The following is a 20,404-nucleotide window of genomic DNA, read 5'->3' on the forward strand; positions in this document are numbered from 1 at the left end:
GAATCGTTAATAATATTGTGAAATCCGCCAAAGAACCTATGTGTTACGAGCACATACGATTTGCAAAACTAAAATTAAGTGAACTGAAGTAAGCGGAGATAGTGATCCACCAAGAACAGTGAAACACTAAATACAAAATCAAAAAACTTACAAGTGAACCAAAATAAAGTTAAAAACTACTGAAAACAAAACAAAACCCAATTAACACCAACAACATGGCGTTACCACCACTATCATTGAGCGAAATTCACTTGAACCAGGCACTACTGTCGATCAGACAAATACCTGCCTATGACGGTTCATCTGGACAACTAAGCTCATTTATCAAACGAATCGAATATGTATGCGGATTATATCCAACTGAAGATCTTCGCCAACAAAGGATCCTATTTGGAGCGACCGAGATCCAACTGTCAGGAGAGGCACAACGCATATCGCAAATGATACAACCCAACACGTGGCTCGAACTGAAGACGGCGCTGATCAACGAGTTCAAAAATCACACACCATATGAAGAACTCCACCAGATTCAACGGCAGTCTTCGTAAGTTTATAGAAGAATTAGAGATAAAAGCATTATTAATAAACAATAAGCTAAACTTAGAAAACATACCAGAAAATAATGTCATTTATAAAAACGCTTTGAACAACACAATTAAAGATGTCATTACTCGAAAACTTCCTGACAGAATGTTCATGACCTTAGCAAGAAAAGATATTACCACATTGTCTAATCTTAAGAAGGCAGCACAAGAAGAAGGATTGTACGAAGCTAGTACAACAGATTCAGGTACAAATAAAGATCAATCGAAATCGTCTCAATCAAATCGAAAGAATGTTGGAAACTATTATCCAAATTATAATACTACTAACTATCACAATCAAACTCAGAGTTCATCTGGAACAGGTCAGACTAATCGAACAAATCAAAATCAAAATTCCCAAAATCCTGGACTATACAATGAGTTCAAAAATTCCTTGAATCAAGGTAGGGCTCAGAATCCATTCAATCAGCAAATATCTCAAAACCAAGCTAGTGGGAGTGGACCCAACCAACCTACTAAAAGAGGGAGGGAGAGCCAGAGTGGCAAAACAAAGATGGACGTAAATTTTCATCAAGCCGCCTCGGAAGAAACCGAGGAGGACCCTATATAAACATTACCATTAATAAAAGAATATTAAGGTGTATCGCTGACTCGGGATCATCGATCAACATCATGAAAGAAAATTATACAGATTCCGAGATAAAAGACGATAACCTTACGGTCCATACCATCAATGGACCTGTCCGTTTAACTAAGAGTATAATGAGGAATGCGAACAAAACATGTCCGTCCGAACAAAAGTTCTACATACATAACTTTTCCGAAAATTATGATATTTTATTAGGAAGAGAATACTTGATGGCAAGTAAAGCCGTCATCGATTACAGAAATGACACTGTAACACTAGGAGCTAGGTCGTACCCAATCATTCAGAGTGGAGAAGCTATTGAAGCCGGCAAGACCGCACAGAAGTGCACTGATCCCTCTACAAAAGAAGAGAAGATCGCATCTAAGTGCCTTGACCCATCTCCAGAGGGAGATCAATACTTCGCTTCCGCTCTAGACAGTGAATTAAGGGAATGTAATCAATTAAGATTGGAACTCTTAAACGACGAAGAGAGGGAAGAGTTAAAGAAGGTCTTATATAAGTTTAAGGATGTGCAGTACAGAGAAGGTGACAATTTGACTTTCACAAGTACAATCAAGCACGAGATCAAAACTCAACATGAAGACCCGGTCTACAGACGACCATACAAATATGCCCAGATACATGATCAGGAGGTAAACCAGCAAATCAAAGATATGATCAGGCAGGGAATAATTCGAAAGTCGAATTCTCCTTACTGCTCGCCCATATCTATGATTCCGAAGAAGATAGATGCTTCAGGAAAGCAAAAATATCGAATGGTAGTAGACTATAGAAGTCTAAATGAAATAACAGTTAAGGACAAATTCCCAACTCCACGAATGGATGAAATCCTAGACAAACTAGGTAAATGTCAGTATTTTACGACAATCGATTTAGCAAAAGGTTTCCATCAAATACCCATGGAACCTAGCTCAATCCCCAAAACTGCGTTCTCCACTAAGCATGGACATTACGAGTTCACTCGTATGCCCTTTGGGCTAACCACTGCCCCAGCTACCTTCCAAAGATGTATGAACATCTGCTAGAAGAGTTAATCTTCAAAGATTGCTTTGTATACTTAGATGACATCATTATATTTTCCACTTCATTGGAAGAACACTTGTTGTCACTAAGGAGAGTATTTGGAAAGTTGAGAGACGCCAACTTGAAGCTACAAATGGATAAATGTGAATTCATGAAAAAGGAAACTGAATTCCTAGGTCATGTAGTCACTACTGAAGGAATAGTACCAAATCCATGCAAAATCTCTGCCATTGTCAAATTTCCAATACCAGAAACGACTAAACAAATAAAGTCATTCTTAGGTCTGTGCGGGTTCTACAGGAAATTCATTCCTAATTTTGCAAACATAGCAAAACCCATGACACTCAGTCTTTGACAAAATGTTCACGGTAACAACCGACGCTAGTAACATAGCATTGGGAGCGGTTTTGTCACAAGAACACAAACCGATCTGCTACGCTAGCAGAACCCTAAATGAACATGAAATAAACTATTCAGTCATCGAAAAGGAATTATTAGCGATCGTATGGGCAACCAAGTATTTCCGTTCATACCTGTTCGGTAGAACATTCGAGATACAAAGCGATCATAAACCCTTGATTTGGTTGAACAACCTCAAGGAGCCAAATATGAAATTACAAAGGTGGAAAATAAAACTGAATGAGTTTGATTTTAAAATGAAATATCTACCAGGCAAAGAAAATCATGTAGCTGATGCCTTATCAAGGGTAAAGATTAATGAAAATCTCCTTGGAGAAGCTTCCAATAGCGTTGGTGCAACTGTACATAGCGCACAGGAAGACAATCTAAATCACATTGCTATCACGGAAAGACCAATTAACTATTACAATCGGCAAATTGAGCTAATAAAAGGCAATGAAGATAAGGTAGAAACAATTCGTTATTTTCACAAGCTAATTATCAAGATCACGTATAAGGAAATGACTAACACCTTAGCGAAGGTGTGACGGCCCATATTTGGATGGACTTATTTGTGTGCACAGAGCTGTAGCTTATCTGCATGCAAGGGAATAAACGGGAATAAAGCGAAAGCTTTTGACGAGAGAGCGAGCTTTGGGTTATCTTGGTGGGTTATCTAGCCCTTGTGCTTTAGAATGGGATGAAGAATCAAAATCAAAGCTCAAGCGCTGGATCATTCGATCCATGGAACTAAATTGTGGAAGGTCAGTTTGGTGGTACGGCGAGATAAAAGAAAAGAAAAGAATAAAAGGTTATACACGTGTGTGAAAAAAAAAGAAAAATTGAAATCAATAAATCGTCGAAAGTAGGGTGCACATGCCAAGCTGCCCCAAAAAATTAAGATCAGTGTGCCGAAAAGCCGAAAAATCTGTGGTTCTCCAAAGATAAACCCGGTTTCAAGCCCCAAACGGTAATTACATAACCCCCCGCTTTGACATGTGGCTGATAAAATTTTTCTTCGCCAAAAGGGGTCTGAGCTTTGCCAGTCGATCTCGGTTTCTCCAGTGTAATTTAATATTGACGAAAGTTATCCAACGGAGGTCAAACTTCTGCCGCACAACGAAAATTTGCGATCAACCTTATTTTTGACCTTGGCAGAGGACATACAGTTGCCTCTGAAATTCTATGTCGTGGCCTGGATAGGCACAGACATATCCATATCGGATGTCTTCAAGGAAAAGGATTGACACACACACACACACACTGAATTCAACCGTAGCTACTATTGCTATTATTATTATTTTTTTTTGCATTTAAATTTTGTACATTATAATCTAATCTAGGACACATCAATGCATGCAGGCCTGTTGCAGCGATGGAAAACCAAACGTAAGCTACCACTAAAAGAAAGAAAAACACCGCTTTGCTTATAATTTGATTTGGTCTTCTAAACTTTTTTCCTCTTTATATATATAAAAAAAACCCCTAAAATTAAGTTGCTGTAGTTAGTTGGAGTGGAGTTAAAATATGAAAATACACTGAAGATTGATCAACATGAAATTGGAGTAGAATAACTATACAGGGGTATTGGGAAGGGGGAACATATATAGGCGAGCAGAGTTAACATGGTAGGGTGGGTAAACGCGGAGATTACAAGACCTAACTCCGTGCGGCCATGCATATGGCACTATTGATTTGATTTGTATAACACCTAACGGCCAGGTTAGCACCAGAATCTCTTGTATGTGTTTAGCTGGAACAACTGAAAGATCCCCCCCATCCGACGAGCCCTAGCCGAAAGATCCCACACAGTGCTAACCATAACATCTATGCAAGTTGTCTAGTTTGTGGAATGCGTCTCGAAAGCTACCACACCAGAACACCGGGACACATTACAAAAGTGGCGCCCAACGTGGGGCACGATACAACAACAACAGTAACAAAACTTTGTGTCTCAGTTATTGTCAGCATATAGAATTTTTGCTTTTGTTTCCTTTCTGGAAAACTGCAATGGTTGGTGCAAGTCACAGTCCATTCTGTCCGAAACGATGAGGGAGCATCGGGTCTATATGCGTGCCAGGAGCTAAGTGGAAGAAAATTGTATTAATGTCTGTGGAAATCTTTAAGATTTAGAATGCTAGTCATTAAATCTTGCTGCCCGGAACAATTGGTATATTTTTTTTTTTGAAGCTTCAGCTCTTGTTGACGACAATATTTTTTTTTAATATTATATTTTGGGATCAAGTCATGGTGTGATATGTATTGCCATAATCTTTGTATGTTCCAAATCTCAATACCCTTGATCCGTATAGTTTATTTTTGGAGTGAATTTGACATTTTCGAGCATTTATTCGGTAAAATTCTTAAAGATTGATTTATGTGTGCACCATGGCCGTAAGACGAAGCTTAGATATGACCACATCCACAAATAATGAACAGGTTTGCAGAGTCTGTTCACACCCAATGATTTCATTGGATTTAAAACTCATAACACGATGTAAACATATTTTCCATAGAACATGCATTTTGAATTGGCTTGATAAGTCGCGATCTTGCCCAACATGTCAAAACAATGTTACAAGAAACAGTTTATTAGAGGTTCTTTCCGAAAATGTTGCCGACCACAATCTGAACCTGGAAACAAATAGTTTGGAGAGGATTCTGTTAACTAATAGTCAAAAGAAGAAAAAGAGACAGTCGCAGCAATCAAATGAGATAGTAGATCTCGAGGATAACAGTAACGTATTGTCTAATTCTGCTTCTGCGGATAACCCATACCAAGATGTAGGTTTCTTAGAGCAGAGAATAGTATCACAGGTAGATCATCGAATAACTTCGCAAATTAGTCAAATGCAGTCCATGATCTCGGAACTGTCTCGTCAAATTTCTAAGTTAACAACAGACAGGGCAGGAAGAACGGATGCAATACCTAACTTCCATACCAATGCAGATGATAATGGAAATAACAATGAATCTGATTGGGGAAGAAGAACTACTAGAGCTTCGTCACTTAATCTAGAAAGAGACGTACCCACCTTCATACCCAATGAATATAGAAATAGTAACAATCTACCGGAGAGAAATGGTAGTTTCAATCTAAGTCGCGATGTGGGAAAAGTAGCAAATTTGATTAGTAGCTGGAAAGTGCAGTATAATGGCTCACGCAATGGTATGCCGGTAGGGAAGTTCATATACATGATTACAGCTTTGACAAATGATAGCTTACGAGGAAACTTTGAAGTGTTGTGCGAACACATTCATATTCTCTTTAGTGGCCGAGCAAGTGAATGGTTCTGGAGATACAGACGCACTGTAGACAGAGTAAACTGGTCCGATCTTTGTAAGTCGCTGAAATCCTATTTTCTGGAACCGCTATCTGACGATGACGTGAGAGAATTGATAAGAGATCGCAAGCAGCAAATCAGCGAAAGTTTTGATGAATTTCATAACGGAGTTATGCATTTAGTAGATCGCTTACAATACCCTATTAGCGAGAGTCAACTAACGTCAATTCTGAAACGAAATCTGAGACCGTTTATGAGAAAGGAGTTGTTCTATATAGAAATCAATTCGGTTAGCCAGTTGAGAAAATTAGTCCTTAGACGAGAAGCTTTTAGTGAGGAGTATAACACCGCTAACCCGAAAGCAAACACACGAAAGCAAATTAATGCATTGGAGTATGACCAAGAACGTGCAGATAACCATCTAGGAGAGCAAGAAATTTGCGAACTAAAAAGAACTAGAGCCTTAGAAGAGATTCAATGCTGGAATTGTCGCAGGTTTGGCCATAAACACGCAGATTGCCAATCTGATAAGAAGATATTTTGCTTAGGTTGCGGAGCTGAAAATATAATAAGACCAAATTGTGAAACCTGTCAGGAAAACCGACGGTTGAGCGGCAACAAGAACAGCAGTTACCGCTCAAATCCTCAACATTAAATAAAGAGCATTCTTCTTCTTACTGTCCGAAAGTCAATATAATTCCTAAATATTTAAATTCTAAAAATATTCAAGGTAAATTATATCCAATAGTCCCGTATCATATAAGACTTCGAAACTATGAAGAAATAAGAGAACAAATATTTGGTAGCGATTTAGTTAAAAAACCCAGTTGTGTCCGAGCTAAGAGAAATACCGTTCGTTTTCGTAACTTTATAAGAAAAGTTAAAGATAGAATGAGGGGTATATCGCTGAGTCTAGATTCGATTGTTGATATAAAAAAGGATATTAGACCATTTGTAGAAATAGATATATTTGGTAAGACTTATGGAGGATTATTAGATTCTGGTGCATCAGTTTCATGCCTTAGTGGGGAAGCTGCAAAGGAATTTATAAGCAAGAATAGGCCCTATATTGCAAGCAAGTCGCAAGTTGAAACAGCTGGAGGACAAAAATACAACATTCTTGGTTACGTAGAAACTGAAGTAAGCTTTAGGAATCAGACTAGATTGTTAACCTTATATATAATTCCTGATTTGAAACAAAACCTTTATCTGGGAATGAATTTTTGGAATACTTTTGGCCTGATGGAGAAACTAGCGAAAACTTTGTCAATAAATGAGATTGAATTGCCAGAATTGTTAAATGCCGAGCAACAACAACGCGTGGAAAAGGTTGTGGCTTTGTTCCCAGATTTTAATACGGAAGGCTTGGGGAAAACGTCCATGTTAGAGCATTCAATCGAATTACTTCCATCGGCAAAACCAATAAAACAGAGATATTTTTCAGTATCCCCGGCTGTGGAAAAACGGATTCATGCGGAAATCGATGATATGCTTTGTTTAGGAGTCATAGAAGTAGCACCGCCAACTTGTTCTTGGAGTAGTCCCGTTTCAGTAGTACAAAAGGGTATCAGATTTCGTATGTGTCTAGATGCTTATCCACAACCCAAGATAAATGGTATTTTATCGAGGTTACCGAAAGCAGAATTTATTTCATCTTTAGATCTGAAGCACGCCTTTTGGCAAATAAATCTGAAAGAATCTTGTAGAGATCTAACAGCCTTCACTGTACCAAATCGCCTTTTGTATAGATTCAGAGTCATGCCTTTTGGACTTACGAACGCTGCACAAACAATGTGTCGATTAATGGACATGATTATTCCACCCCATTTCAAGAATAGAGTCTTTGTCTATCTTGATGATTTGTTGTTGGTTAGTGAAACATTTGAGGATCACCTTGGACTGTTGACAGAAATGTCCACTGTGTTGAGAAATGCAGGCCTGACGTTGAACTTAGACAAATGTCGCTGGTGTGTTCCTGAAGTTCGTTATCTTGGTTATGTAATAGGTAAAGGTTGCATTAAGGTAGATACAGAAAAGGTCTCCGCCATCAGAAATTTTCTCCCACCTCGTTCGGTGAAAGAACTCAGAAAGTTTCTGGGATCTGGGATCGGATGACACCAGAGTCGAATATCCAAAGGTAGTACAAGTATGTCGACAAGCCGCCCAACAAAAGGTAGCTGAATCACACGAGCAGAATGCGAGGACATACAACTTACGTAGCCGGGTCCGTCAACTTAAAGTCGGAGACGTCGTGTATGCCCGGAATTTTTGTCAGAGCAACGCTTTAAAAAAGTTCAGCGCTAAGCTGGCGCCTGTGTTTATATCAGCCAAGGTTATTCGCCGAGTGGGGACAATGTATTACCAATTAGCTAGCGAAGATAAGAAAAACTTAGGAGTCTATCACTTGAAAGATATTCAGCTTAAACCTTAGTAAATGGCCTTCTTCAGTTTAAGTCTCATTGTGAGAACAATTACGTCTTCAACTGTGGTGTAGGGGCCGAATTAAGGGAACGAGTGTAGAACATCACGGATAAGCATAGTTTTCTTTTGGTAATGCTTAAAAGTGCAGAGACATAGTAACTCCGAAAGTGGATCGTAAGCTGCAAGCTTTCCGAAAAGCTTTCTAAAGAGAGTCGGCGCGCAGCGCACGCATTTAAGCGAAAGACGTCACGTTTACCTTGACCCAAGAGAGTAGCGTAGCGTAGGGAGAGCATAGATTAAAAGCTTGCCCAAAAGTTCGCTCAAATGGGCGAAAGATCATCCGATTATGCAGTTTAAATTCCCAACATCATCCGATTATGCAGTTAAAGTTCCTAAGATCATCCGATTATGCAGTTAAAATTCCCCAAATATCATCCGATCTTCGAGCTTTTGGTTCGGTACCGCTTGGCTGAACTTGCAGAAGTTGGGCTGGAGTATTGACAAAGAATCGATTGATTAAAGCGGACGTGTTTGTGCTATACTCGGGAATAAATAAATATATATATATATATATATTTAGCCAACGAACAGTTCTGGCAACTACGCCATACCTCGTGAACCGAGTTCAATAAAGACCCAGAATCAGGAGTAATTAACCAGGAAAGCAGTGTAAAGAAAAGAAAACATAGCTGGTATGTCCGTGATTAATTTGGAAAGTGTTCGTGGTAAAATATATATATATGAATTTGTGTTATAGGACGGCGGCCCGTAGCCACGGTACCGCTCGTGCGATCATCAGTCGCATAGGAGTGCATATACGGTGTGGTCTATGAGAGGAGTGTTGCCGGTGGATTGATAAGACAAGTAGTAAACCCGCGGGAGGCACCGAGCAGCGAAACCTGCAGCTTGACGTTGTCCGTCGAAAGCCTCAACAACCGTGTGGATGCACGGCGAAAACCAAGAGGCGCCTCCGGACCCTTATTTTTGGCGCCGTTGACGCCACCCGTTTATCGAGCCTCCAATGAGAGTGTAGTCCGCAGACCGACGTCAAATTTGATCGGCAACCTGAAGCCCAGCTAAGGAGTTAATTTACCCCATCTTCAAGTGATTTAGCTGCGCCAGCGACACCCAATAATGAACTCGAATTGATTGCATTATTGTTGGATTCTTCCGGAGGCGCAGTCCTACTCAGCCTGGCTGACATGTCTCTCGATCACGGCAATAGAGGACCATAGTTACTCGTGGATGTAACACAAGCCCCTTTTTCCTCTAGATTTCATGTGCCAGGCTAAAAACCATTCTCTTTCGTCACACGATGTATACAGTTTTATAGTTAGTTATGTAACACAGCCAACATAATGGTTTTTGGAAACTAATGGGTATGAGAGCAACATTAATTTTCCTTGAGATTACAAAGCAGTACAATCTAGTACGCTCATGTGCACATATACTCGTATTAAATATCTTTTCCTTTCCTTAGAATTATGCACCAACGTCATCATTGAGCTCAACGATCACAAATGGAAAAAGCGGTACTAGCCTACCAAAAGCGCTGTGAGTTTGTAAATAAGAACAAGTACATATATGCACTGAGCTGGGAAGTAACCTGCGTGTTACATGTAATTTTCTATTGATATTCCCTTTATAAATCCGTAACCATAATGTATTGGTACCTCTCACCCCTTTAGAATCTGTTACCCATATATGATGGTCATTTTTAAATCTTTATTTTTCTTAATATTTCTTCGCAATTCCTTACTAATATATTAAGCTATCGAGACACAACAAAAATGGATTTAATTATAAGTTAAGAAAACCCCCCCCCCCCAAGAATTTAGTTATATGATTAGGGATTTATTGAAATATATATATATATAATGATATTGATTTTGAAGTACAACCCTAATATGTTCTAAATTCAGTACTCCGCCCTCAGAAAGGCATGATCGAAGTGGTGGGATGATAACTGTTTAACGTTATTCAAGGGTCTATACGGTCAGGTTACCTGTATAGCATAGGTCGGGAGGGTAGAGAAGATAGAGATACTCACTTACACCGGAGTTTCTCATCATTTGAGTAGAGTAATTGATAAGTATGTCCACACTTTCCACAACCAACTTGTTAGTCCCATAACCAATTCCTGGCTCCGGTTAAACCTGGATTCTGTTGTTAGTTTTATGTTTGGTTCTTCTTTTTTTTTATTATTATTTTATTATTTTTAAATGTGCACCTAAAACATTATGCGAGTGTGTGTCAGTATGTGATAGGAGAGAGTAGAACGAACCCCGACAATCCGGCGAGCTTAGTCAGAGCATAGCTAGAGGTGCACACGAAATCTCTTCATACTAGTATGGGTAAACGACAGCTATCCCACACCTGCACGCTACATCCCCGACAACGATGTGGCTGAGACCTCTGGCTAGGTCGCTCTCGTCGAACGCGTAGTCGTCCAAGATATCGTCCGACATCATGGACGCCGCATCCGACGCCGGGTTGTCTTCCTCGAACGAGGCCCCCTCTTTCGGGATCTCCGGCAGCTCCGGGGCTGGCTCGACCTCCGCTTGCCTGCCCTTGCGATCGGACTTGTAAGTGGATATGGTGACCTTCTTGTAGCCATAATCCACTACACCGTCCGATTTTGCGAGGAGATCAATGGATTCCTCATTTAGGACGAGGATAATCTGGCGCCTCTGCCCTTGGATATCCTCCACCTTTGCCACCTTCCAATCGGCTGTAGGAAGGTGGGGGTTGCAGACCTGCAGTAACCTGAGGATCTTCTCAGGCTCTGCAGGCTTAGCCGAGACCCACGCTCTGGCTCTCGGGCGACTAGGGACATCTTCCCACTTCACGGCCTCCAGTTTCGCCCCTGGATAGACCTCTTTTAGGGCCGCCACCGCCTTCATGTAGAGGGCCGCAGAGCGAGCGTCTTGGCAGGCGATGGCTTTCACCTTGCCTTGATGCCACCCTGCGTCCTCACACTTTGGCGGTGGTCCGCCGTTCTCCTCCAGTTCCAGTAGGAACCGGTCCTGGAGCTCGTTCTCCACCAGGTGCCACTTATCACGAGGGACATGGCCGTCCTCGGCGCCCCTGTCCAGGACACCGATCAGGGTCCTGCCCCTCGCCACCTCAGCGAACGACCGGTTCGTGAGTGGGTCTTCACCCGCTTGGCTTGCTGGGCTTGGCCTGGCTGATTTGCGGGGTCCTCCGCTGAGCGTTGCCGCTTGTTGGCGGCCTTGGCTGCGCCCTTTCCGGCTTTGGCTGGCTGGAACAGTGGAAGGATTGAGCAGGCCCACAGCCTCTGCTCCTTTCTTTCGGCTGACGCCTTGAAGTTCGGGTCTTCGTTGGACAGGATGAAAGCCGCTCGTATCCTGTCCTGGTACGACGGCTTTCCACCCCGTGGTGCAGAGACGCTGCCCGCCGGGGCTCCCATGGGTTCTTCGGTCCCGGTGCGCTTACCAGCCGCGATTACGCTCTGCTTGGCAGCCACCCGCGTTACCGCTTCGCCCTTGGAGCCACCCGACTTGGAAGGACACGATTGGCTTTTCGGGACCCCCTTCGCTGCGGCTGCTGCCTGAACACGGTGGACCGACTCAGTCTCCTTCCCCGTCTTCTTTGGACCCGGTTTCCCAGGCGCTGGTGCAGAGGGATTGGCTTGTCCCTCCGGTACTTTAAGAGGAGTACCGAGCTCCTTTGCGGCTTCGTTGGTTTTTATAAGTTTATTATTTGGCATAGTAGTTCCCACGAGTAGGCGGGAAGGGGATGGTCACCCGAGGCATAGCCCGCTTGCCCGGGAAGCCTGATTTAAACTGGAGGTCGGCAGGTATCCAGAGTCCGCATATTAGCGACCGGGCACCCCCCCGGCCATGCATCCCTCGGCTTATAACAGTGTCACCTTGGATTGGGGTAATTTCTCTGAGAGTTTTCATTCTCCGCCCGACTACCATTCGCCAGCATCCTAGCAGAGACATGACCGTGCTAGGACCTGTTTCCAGCCGCCCTCACGGGGAGAGTATAGTCGCACTTCCACCGGTGTGCACAGTTACGGCGGGTGACGGTTCGCTCGCAACCCTCTGTGTCCTAGGGGGGTGGGGGGGGGGGGGGGGGTGTGAGACGCAGACCGCACCGGGTATTACTAACCGGAGCGGCTGCGCCTCAGTTCCGAGTTCACAGTTGTGCTAGCCGGCCCGTCATCCGTTTGTCCCCCTGTAGCACCCGATGGCTGACGGCTGACGGAGTCTCTAGCTCGGTGGAAATTTGCGTGGAGAAGGATGCGACCCTGCCTTGTACCGTATATACCCATCCGAAAATGGTCTCCTGTCCGAGGAGAGATCCACAGATGTTCGTCTGTGAGCCGCTCAAGAGGATGGATGGAAGGATGTCGGCACCAATCAGGACATCTATTTGTGAGCTTGCGTAAAATGTCGGGTCTGCCCATGGCAGGTTCGGCAAGTCTCGCAACGAGTGTTGCGGGATCGGATGGGAGGGAAGGCTGCCTGATAGTTCCGGCAGGACATAGGCTGTGGCGTCCAAGTGTAAGTCTGGCTTAGTCGGGGAGCGGATGAAAAATGGCAGAGCTTCTTGGACTGAGCGGATATGGTCTGATTGAGGCCCGAGACCTGTGCCTGGGCGAGTCGGAATGGCAACTTAATGATCTGGAAGAGACGTTCCGTAATGAACGTCGCCTCGGAGCCCGGGTCGATTAGAGCGCGGGCGCGAAAGTTTGTCCCCAAGTGGCAAATATTAATAATAGCCGTGCCCAGGAGTACCGCCCTCTTGCCGGAGGCGAAATAGTTCTGAACGCTAGGCTGAGCTTCGGCAGGAGTCGGAAGTGGTACGGAGGTGGGCACGGATTGGCTGGAAACTGAAGTGCCATGGTGCAGCAGCGTATGATGCCGGTCTCCACACGTGTTGCAGTTGTGGGCGCTTTGGCATTCACGAATCTGGTGACCTCTTGCGAAACAGTTTAAGCAAAGCATTTTTTGCTTAATATAGCTGGAACGAGCATCAGGTCTCATCTGAAGGAATTGAGAGCATACCCGGATCGGATGGTTCTCTTTGGAGCAAAGATCACACGTTCTCCGCTTCGGATCCACAGTTCTTCCGAACGAGTGAACCCGCCTTGAAACAGGGCTGCCTTGGGAACGGAATGGGTTTGGATTGCCCATTGAACTCTCTGACATGGGTAGACTCGCCCTGGAGTGGGCCTGAGTCTCCATGCCTGGATGGCCATCATCGGTCACCTCGAGAGACAGGTACCGCTCCGCCAGGAACTTGTCCATAGCGTGCCAGGTGGGAATTTCGGACTTGTGTGTCACGGACTGCTCCCAAAGCTCCAAAGTCGCTTTCGGCAACTTCGCGGATATGAGGTACACTAACACTCCGTCAGCGAAAATGCTGTCTGTGGAGACCTCGGAGTGGTTGAGTGTCGTAAGGCACTTGTGGACGGCCCTCTGAAGCTCTTTTAGCGCTGCAGCTGACTCGGTGCGGATTTGGGGCAGACTGAAAAAGATCTTCAGCTGGGCTTTGAATATCAGCCTCTTGTTTTGGAAACGCTCACGGAGGGCGCTCCATGCGGACGCGAACCCTTCGTTCGTGAGTGGAGCCTGTGCCACTATGTCGTGGGCCTCACCGCTTGTTTTTTTGTTGAGGTGGAACAGTTTTTCTACTGGAGCCAACCTCGGGTTCTCTATATATATGGCGGTGAACAGGTCTCGGAACGTGGGCCACTGCTGGTAGTCCCCACTGAAAACATCAGTGTCACATGGAGGAAGACGGCAACCGCCGGAAGTCGGCACTTGAATGGCCAGTTGAGGCGTGTGAGGGACAGTCGGGGGTTCGAGCATATCGTTCAGTTCGGCAAGGCATTGCGCGTAGACCGCGTAGCAGTCATCGTACATCCCCTGGACGTCAGCTGCCCCCTCTGGATCTACTTCCGTTATCGCCTTCACACAGGCCTCGAACTCCGCGTCCACCTTCGCCCACAGGCTTCGGAGTTGATCTCGATGGACTTGGGAGAGCGAGCGGGTTGGTTTGCTAGCATCTGGAGCGCTGAGCTTCTGGTCGAAGCGTGTCAGTCTGCTTGCAGCCAAGGCAAACTTAGACCGTGCGGAACTGGCGACCGATTGGGCCATAGTGCTCGGAACCGTGCGAGGGACGACCGAGGGGAGCAACAAGGCCTCAAAGGCATGTGGTGTGTGAGCCCTGGACGTGGTCGGACCTCGCTCAGCTGGGGGCGGACGGGAAGCTGTGGGCGTAGTGATTGAGCCGTTGGAGCTGGGTGGATGGGTCAAACTCAGCGTACTCCCCCGCCTAAACTTCTTGCGAGATTTCTTCTCACCAGTGGGCATGGTTGGCTGATGGATTTGCGATAGCGCGTATCAGAATCGCAAAGCAGGTGAGCGGATATGGAGAAGTGGATGTTGTGAACGACGAACCGTGGTTATGTGGCCTTGGCGGGATTTATCGCGAGTATTTATATAGTAGAAGTCGGGCACCGTGGCCCGAATATATAAATATAAAATACTACGATCAAATAAAAAACATAGGGCCAACCAAGAGCGACTAATAAGGATGAGCAATGATATGGATGCACAAGGTACCCCTATATAGAGTCGGTTGCAAACGAATGTTGAAAACAATATACCCTCGAAGTGCTGGGTAGCGCTACACTTGGCGTTCCGTTACGGTCAAGCGCGGCACCGAAAAATATTCTCCCACCAACAACAGCGCAAGCAAACGGTGGAGAAGCGAAAGCGAAAGGAAAAACGAAACGAATGCACCGCTGCTGCTGCTTGTATTTGTGTGCGTATGGATGTAAGTGCTATGTACCGTGGCTTGGGTTGACGACCCAACTTTTTGGCGAGATGTAAAACAACGGTTAACACGGTGGATGACCGTTTTATATGCAATATGTATAATTTTAAAATGCGTACGCATACGCATAGCGTATGTATGTATATGTAAGATAAATATATATGTGGTGCCGTATGTATGGATCGTGTCTTATTTTTGTTGGCAATATAATTAGTTAAATACGGAGACGCAGTGATTTATTTTCTCTATTTATAAAACCGAAAACCGATGGAGCGTTGAGCATGGAAAAAAAACAACAAACCAATTGCAAGCATATGAATTTATGATTGTTGCGGAGGTTGACCGCAGGAGCTTGCTCGGATCAAATTAAACCTTTGGAGAAGTAGGTGGCCACAACCGTTGGCAGAACGAAGTATGGTTTAATTTGGAGCTAGAGCGAGAAATGAATACATATGTATGTACATATGTATGCCACGGGTACTCGGACTGGGATGGAAAACTCGCACAAAATCACTGCACTGGTGTTGGGCTTACTTATCTTGAACTTAGAGCGATCCGCCGATGCTGGCTGGGGTAAGCTTCTCCTTATGGGGAAGGCGAAGATCCGGCTCGAAGGACCAATGTTTGTAGTAGGGCGGATCACCGGAGCGGCTTTCCAGCGACGAGTGGGAAAATATCCAAAAGAAGAAGTCAGAGTTGTTCCAATAAATATGTTCCTTGTATTTCGGTATATATGTATGTGGACTGTAGGTGCGCGTATGTGCACGACGACAGCTTGTAGCGGGGTGGGAAACGTAACTAAAACTAGGCCTTACGATCTATGCTCCATGATGGCTTGAGCGCCGGGTGGATCGTGGGTCGTTAAGTCTCCCGAGCGCCCCTCCGAGCGCGCGAGAGCGAGTTGAGACCGGAGCGCACGAAGTTGGCACAGTGCGCGGCAATTGTCTGCTGCTGGCCTGAACACATAGCATTGGGAGCGGTTTTGTCACAAGAACACAAACCAATCTGCTACGCTAGCAGAACCCTAAATGAACATGAAATAAACTATTCAGCCATCGAAAAGGAATTATTAGCGATCGTATGGGCAACCAAGTATTTCCGTTCATACCTGTTCGGTAGAACATTCGAGATACAAAGCGATCATAAACCCTTGATTTGGTTGAACAACCTCAAGGAGCCAACTATGAAATTACAAAGGTGGAAAATAAAACTGAATGAGTTTGATTTTAAAATGAAATATCTACCAGGCAAAGAAAATCATGTAGCTGATGCCTTATCAAGGGTAAAGATTAATGAAAATCTCCTTGGAGAAGCTTCCAATAGCGTTGGTGCAACTGTACATAGCGCACAGGAAGACAATCTAAATCACATTGCTATCACGGAAAGACCAATTAACTATTACAATCGGCAAATTGAGCTAATAAAAGGCAATAAAGATAAAGTAGAAACAATTCGTTATTTTCACAAGCTAATCATCAAGATCACGTATAAGGAAATGACTAACACCTTAGCTAAGGATATAATAAAGGAATATCTATGCACCAAAAAGAGAGCATTATATTTCCATAACGAAATAGATTTTCCTCCATTCCAAAAAGCCTATTTAGAAATCATTAATTCTAACAATATAACCAAAGCTATTAAATCAAGCACGAAACTCCTAGATATTCAGAATTACGCTGAATTTAAAGAAACCATATTAAAGAATCATAAAGGCTTACTCCATCCAGGGATAGAGAAAACCGTCAATTGGTTTAGGGGAAAATACTATTACCCGGATTATCAAAAACAAATCCAAAACATCATAAACGAATGTCCTCCTACTTGTAATATTGCCAAAACAGAGCATAGAAATACGAAGTTGGCATTTGAAACTACACCGGAAATACTGAACATCAGAGAGAAATGCGTCATAGATTTCTATATGGTTGGTAACCAACAGTTCCTATCATGTATTGACGTATACTCGAAGTTTGCCACTCTTGTAGAAGTAAAAAGTCGTGACTGGTTAGAAGCAAAAAGAGCCATCATGAAAGTTTTTAACGAGATGGGCAAACCAATTGAAATCAAAGCCGATAAAGATTCAGCTTTTATGTGCACAGCATTGCTGGCATGGCTGAATGCGGAAAACGTCAAAATAGAGATCACTTCCAGCAAAAATGGAATATCTGACGTAGAAAGATTTCATAAAACAGTAAATGAAAAATTAAGAATAATATCTAGCGAGGATAACCCAGATGATAGATTCACGAAGTTTGAATTAATTCTTTATACTTATAATCATAAAACCAAACATAATACCACAAATAGGACACCAGCTGATATATTCATTTATGCAGGCTCACCTGATTATGACACCCAACTAAATAAAGTGAATAAAATCACTCAATTAAATAAAAACCGCATAGAGTATGAAGTAGATACCCGCTATAAACTATCACCTCTAGTTAAGTCTAAGGTAACAAATCCTTTCAAAAGGACGGGCGAAATTAGACAGGTTGACGAAAAACATTATGAAGAAAAGAATAGGGGTAGGAAAATAACTCATTATAAATCAAAATTCAAGAAAAAGAAGAAATCTAATAGAAGCAAATATAATAATTCCAGAGAAACCGAGGAAGTTAATGGAATCGGCGAACTTCAACACAATTAAAATCCTCATCTTCCTCATAATTACCATCGTAATGGCACAGGGCCAAAACATAGAAATAAATCCTATAAAATCCCAAAACGGATATATGATATTCAAAACTGGATCGATTAACATACCTATCAATTACGAATACCATTATCTAACTGTTAATGTAACTAAAACCGAAGAACTATACCAAAATTTATTAATGCAAGCCACTTAATTCCAGGACATAATCCAAATAAAATATCTAGTAGAAAAATTGCAAAAAGAGAAATGAACGGGCTAAAAATAACCAAAAGAAATAAAAGAGGCCTAATCAATATAGTAGGAACAGCCTACAAATATCTCTTTGGAACACTAGATCAGGAAGATAAAGTCGATTTGGAACAAAAAATAGAAAATTTAGCCAGCCATAGCATTCAAATGAATGAACTAAATTTGGTAATATATGCAGTTAATAGCGGAATAAACGTTATAAACAAACTAAATGAAGAAAACGACAGGAATCAACAAATAGAAATTTTGATATTCAATCTACAACATTTCACAGAATATATCGAAGATATAGAACTAGGTATGCAATTAACTTGGCTCGGTATATTTAATCCAAAATTATTAAAACAAGACTACCTGGAACAAATAAATTCTGAGAAAATACTAAATATAAAAACCTCCACATGGCTAAAATCCGATACCAACGAAATTCTAATAATTTCCAACATTCTCAAAGACATTACAAAAGTACCAATCTATAAAATCGTTCCGTATCCAGACGAATAAAATAACATGTTAACAGATATGACATACGACAAGTACTACATAAAAAATGAAGAAGTATTTGTTAAAGAAACTAGATTGAAAACCAATGACAATTGTATAAAAGGAATTTTAATGCAAATTCCCACTAAATGTCCATATTCCAAAACTTTTCAAAACTTTCAAATAAACTTTATTGAACCCAATATACTAATCACATGGAATCTTCCAAAAACAACGCTAAACCAGAATTGTGTAAACCAAGAAATCATAGCGGAAGGAAATACCATTATAAAAATCTACAACTGTTCAATCCAATTAAATGAATTTACAATATCAAACACAATGTTAGATTTTGCCCAGAATGTTTATGTCAACAACAACATAACTAAAATAAAACCACTGTCGTATGTCCAAACTAATGAAATAATTATGCAATACACCAAATATAGTAACCTATTACAAATAAGTCTACTAATTTCATTTGTCATAATTATATTAGTACTACTAAGTTATGTAGCTGTTAAATTTAAGAAAACTTCTAACAGAGTAACGGTTAAATGTATTAACCCTATAATAGAAGCAGAAGAGGAACCAACCTCAGCCACCGCACTTGACACCCCGTCACTATACCCGAGGGTAATCGCCTAGGGACAGGCTAATAACAAACGTTGGGGGAGTGACATATCCATAATTCCCCACATCTCATACACATTATGTTTATGTACAATTCATCCACCCCATCCACACAAGTAACAGGACCCCACTCAAGAATCAATAACTGTTTCTTCCCATACTCCAAGCTAGGGCCCCCATAATATAAACAATGGACCACATTGTTTCATCAACATTAGAATCACGCCACTCTCGCGAAATCGATTCTTTAGAATCACGCCACTCATGAGGACCAATCAAAGCTAGACATAAAACCAAGGAGTATCACATTCCTAGCTCCGTCATGTAATGCAACACCGATCGCCAGCAGTGGATGCCTTTCATCAAAGCCGACGCATCCCCAAATATCGATCCAGGCACGTACGCCACCGACACGAAGATGCAGCCGAGGAAATCAACGCCCGAAGCCAGAGTCGGGAGTTCCAAGAGAAGGGCTCATGGAAACTAGCCAGCAGCAGAGAGATCAGTTCCGTTTGAGACAAGCAGACGTAAAGTTAAGTCGGGGAATTCAACCAATCTTGTGACATAAAGAAATTAAGTACTAAAAATAAAATCTTTTTTAAAAACTAAATTTCGAGTTGCGGATATTTAACTATATATATATATATATATTTATTTATTCAAGCTTTTAATCTATACTCTCCCTACGCTACGCTACTCTCTTGGGTCAAGGTAAACGTGACGTCTTTCGCTTAAATGCGTGCGCTGCGCGCCGACTCTCTTTAGAAAGCTTTTCGGAAAGCTTGCAGCTTACGATCCACTTTCGAAGTTACTAAGTATCTGCACTTTTAAGCATTACCAAAAGAAAACTGTGCTTATCCGTGATGTTTCATACTCTTTCCCCAAATTCGGCCCCTACACACATGAAATCTAGAGGAAAAAGGGGGCGTGTGTTACATCAATGAGTAACTACGATCCTCTATTGACGTGGTCGAGAGACATGTCAGCCAGGCTTAGTAGGACTGCGCCTCCGGAAGAATCCAACAATAATGCAATCAATTCGAGTTCATTATTGGGTGTCGCTGGCGCAGCTAAATCAGTTGACGATGGGGTACATTAGCTCCTTAGCTTGACTTCAGGTTGCCGATCCGATTCGACGTCGGTCTGCGGACTACACTTTCATTGGAGGCTCGATAACGGGTGACATCAATGACGCCAAAAAAATAAAGTTCCGGAGGCGCCTCTTGGTTTTCGCCGTGCATCC

At 42.7% G+C, this 20,404-nt stretch overlaps 1 long non-coding RNA gene across 2 annotated transcripts; it reads left to right on the forward strand.

Annotated features, from left to right (window-relative positions):
* Positions 1–3,164: 3,164 nt before the first annotated feature.
* Positions 3,165–4,553, forward strand: LOC117194728. Of its 2 annotated transcripts, XR_004474890.1 has the most exons (4): positions 3,165–3,586; positions 3,645–3,891; positions 3,960–4,005; positions 4,339–4,552. It is a non-coding gene; the product is annotated as an uncharacterized LOC117194728 (long non-coding RNA). The 2 variants fall into 2 exon arrangements; XR_004474889.1 differs by having other exon boundaries at positions 3,645–4,005; positions 4,339–4,553.
* Positions 4,554–20,404: the final 15,851 nt, after the last annotated feature.

Source organism: Drosophila miranda (genome assembly GCF_003369915.1).
Source record: "Drosophila miranda strain MSH22 chromosome Y unlocalized genomic scaffold, D.miranda_PacBio2.1 Contig_Y3_pilon, whole genome shotgun sequence".
Taxonomy (NCBI): domain Eukaryota; kingdom Metazoa; phylum Arthropoda; class Insecta; order Diptera; family Drosophilidae; genus Drosophila; species Drosophila miranda.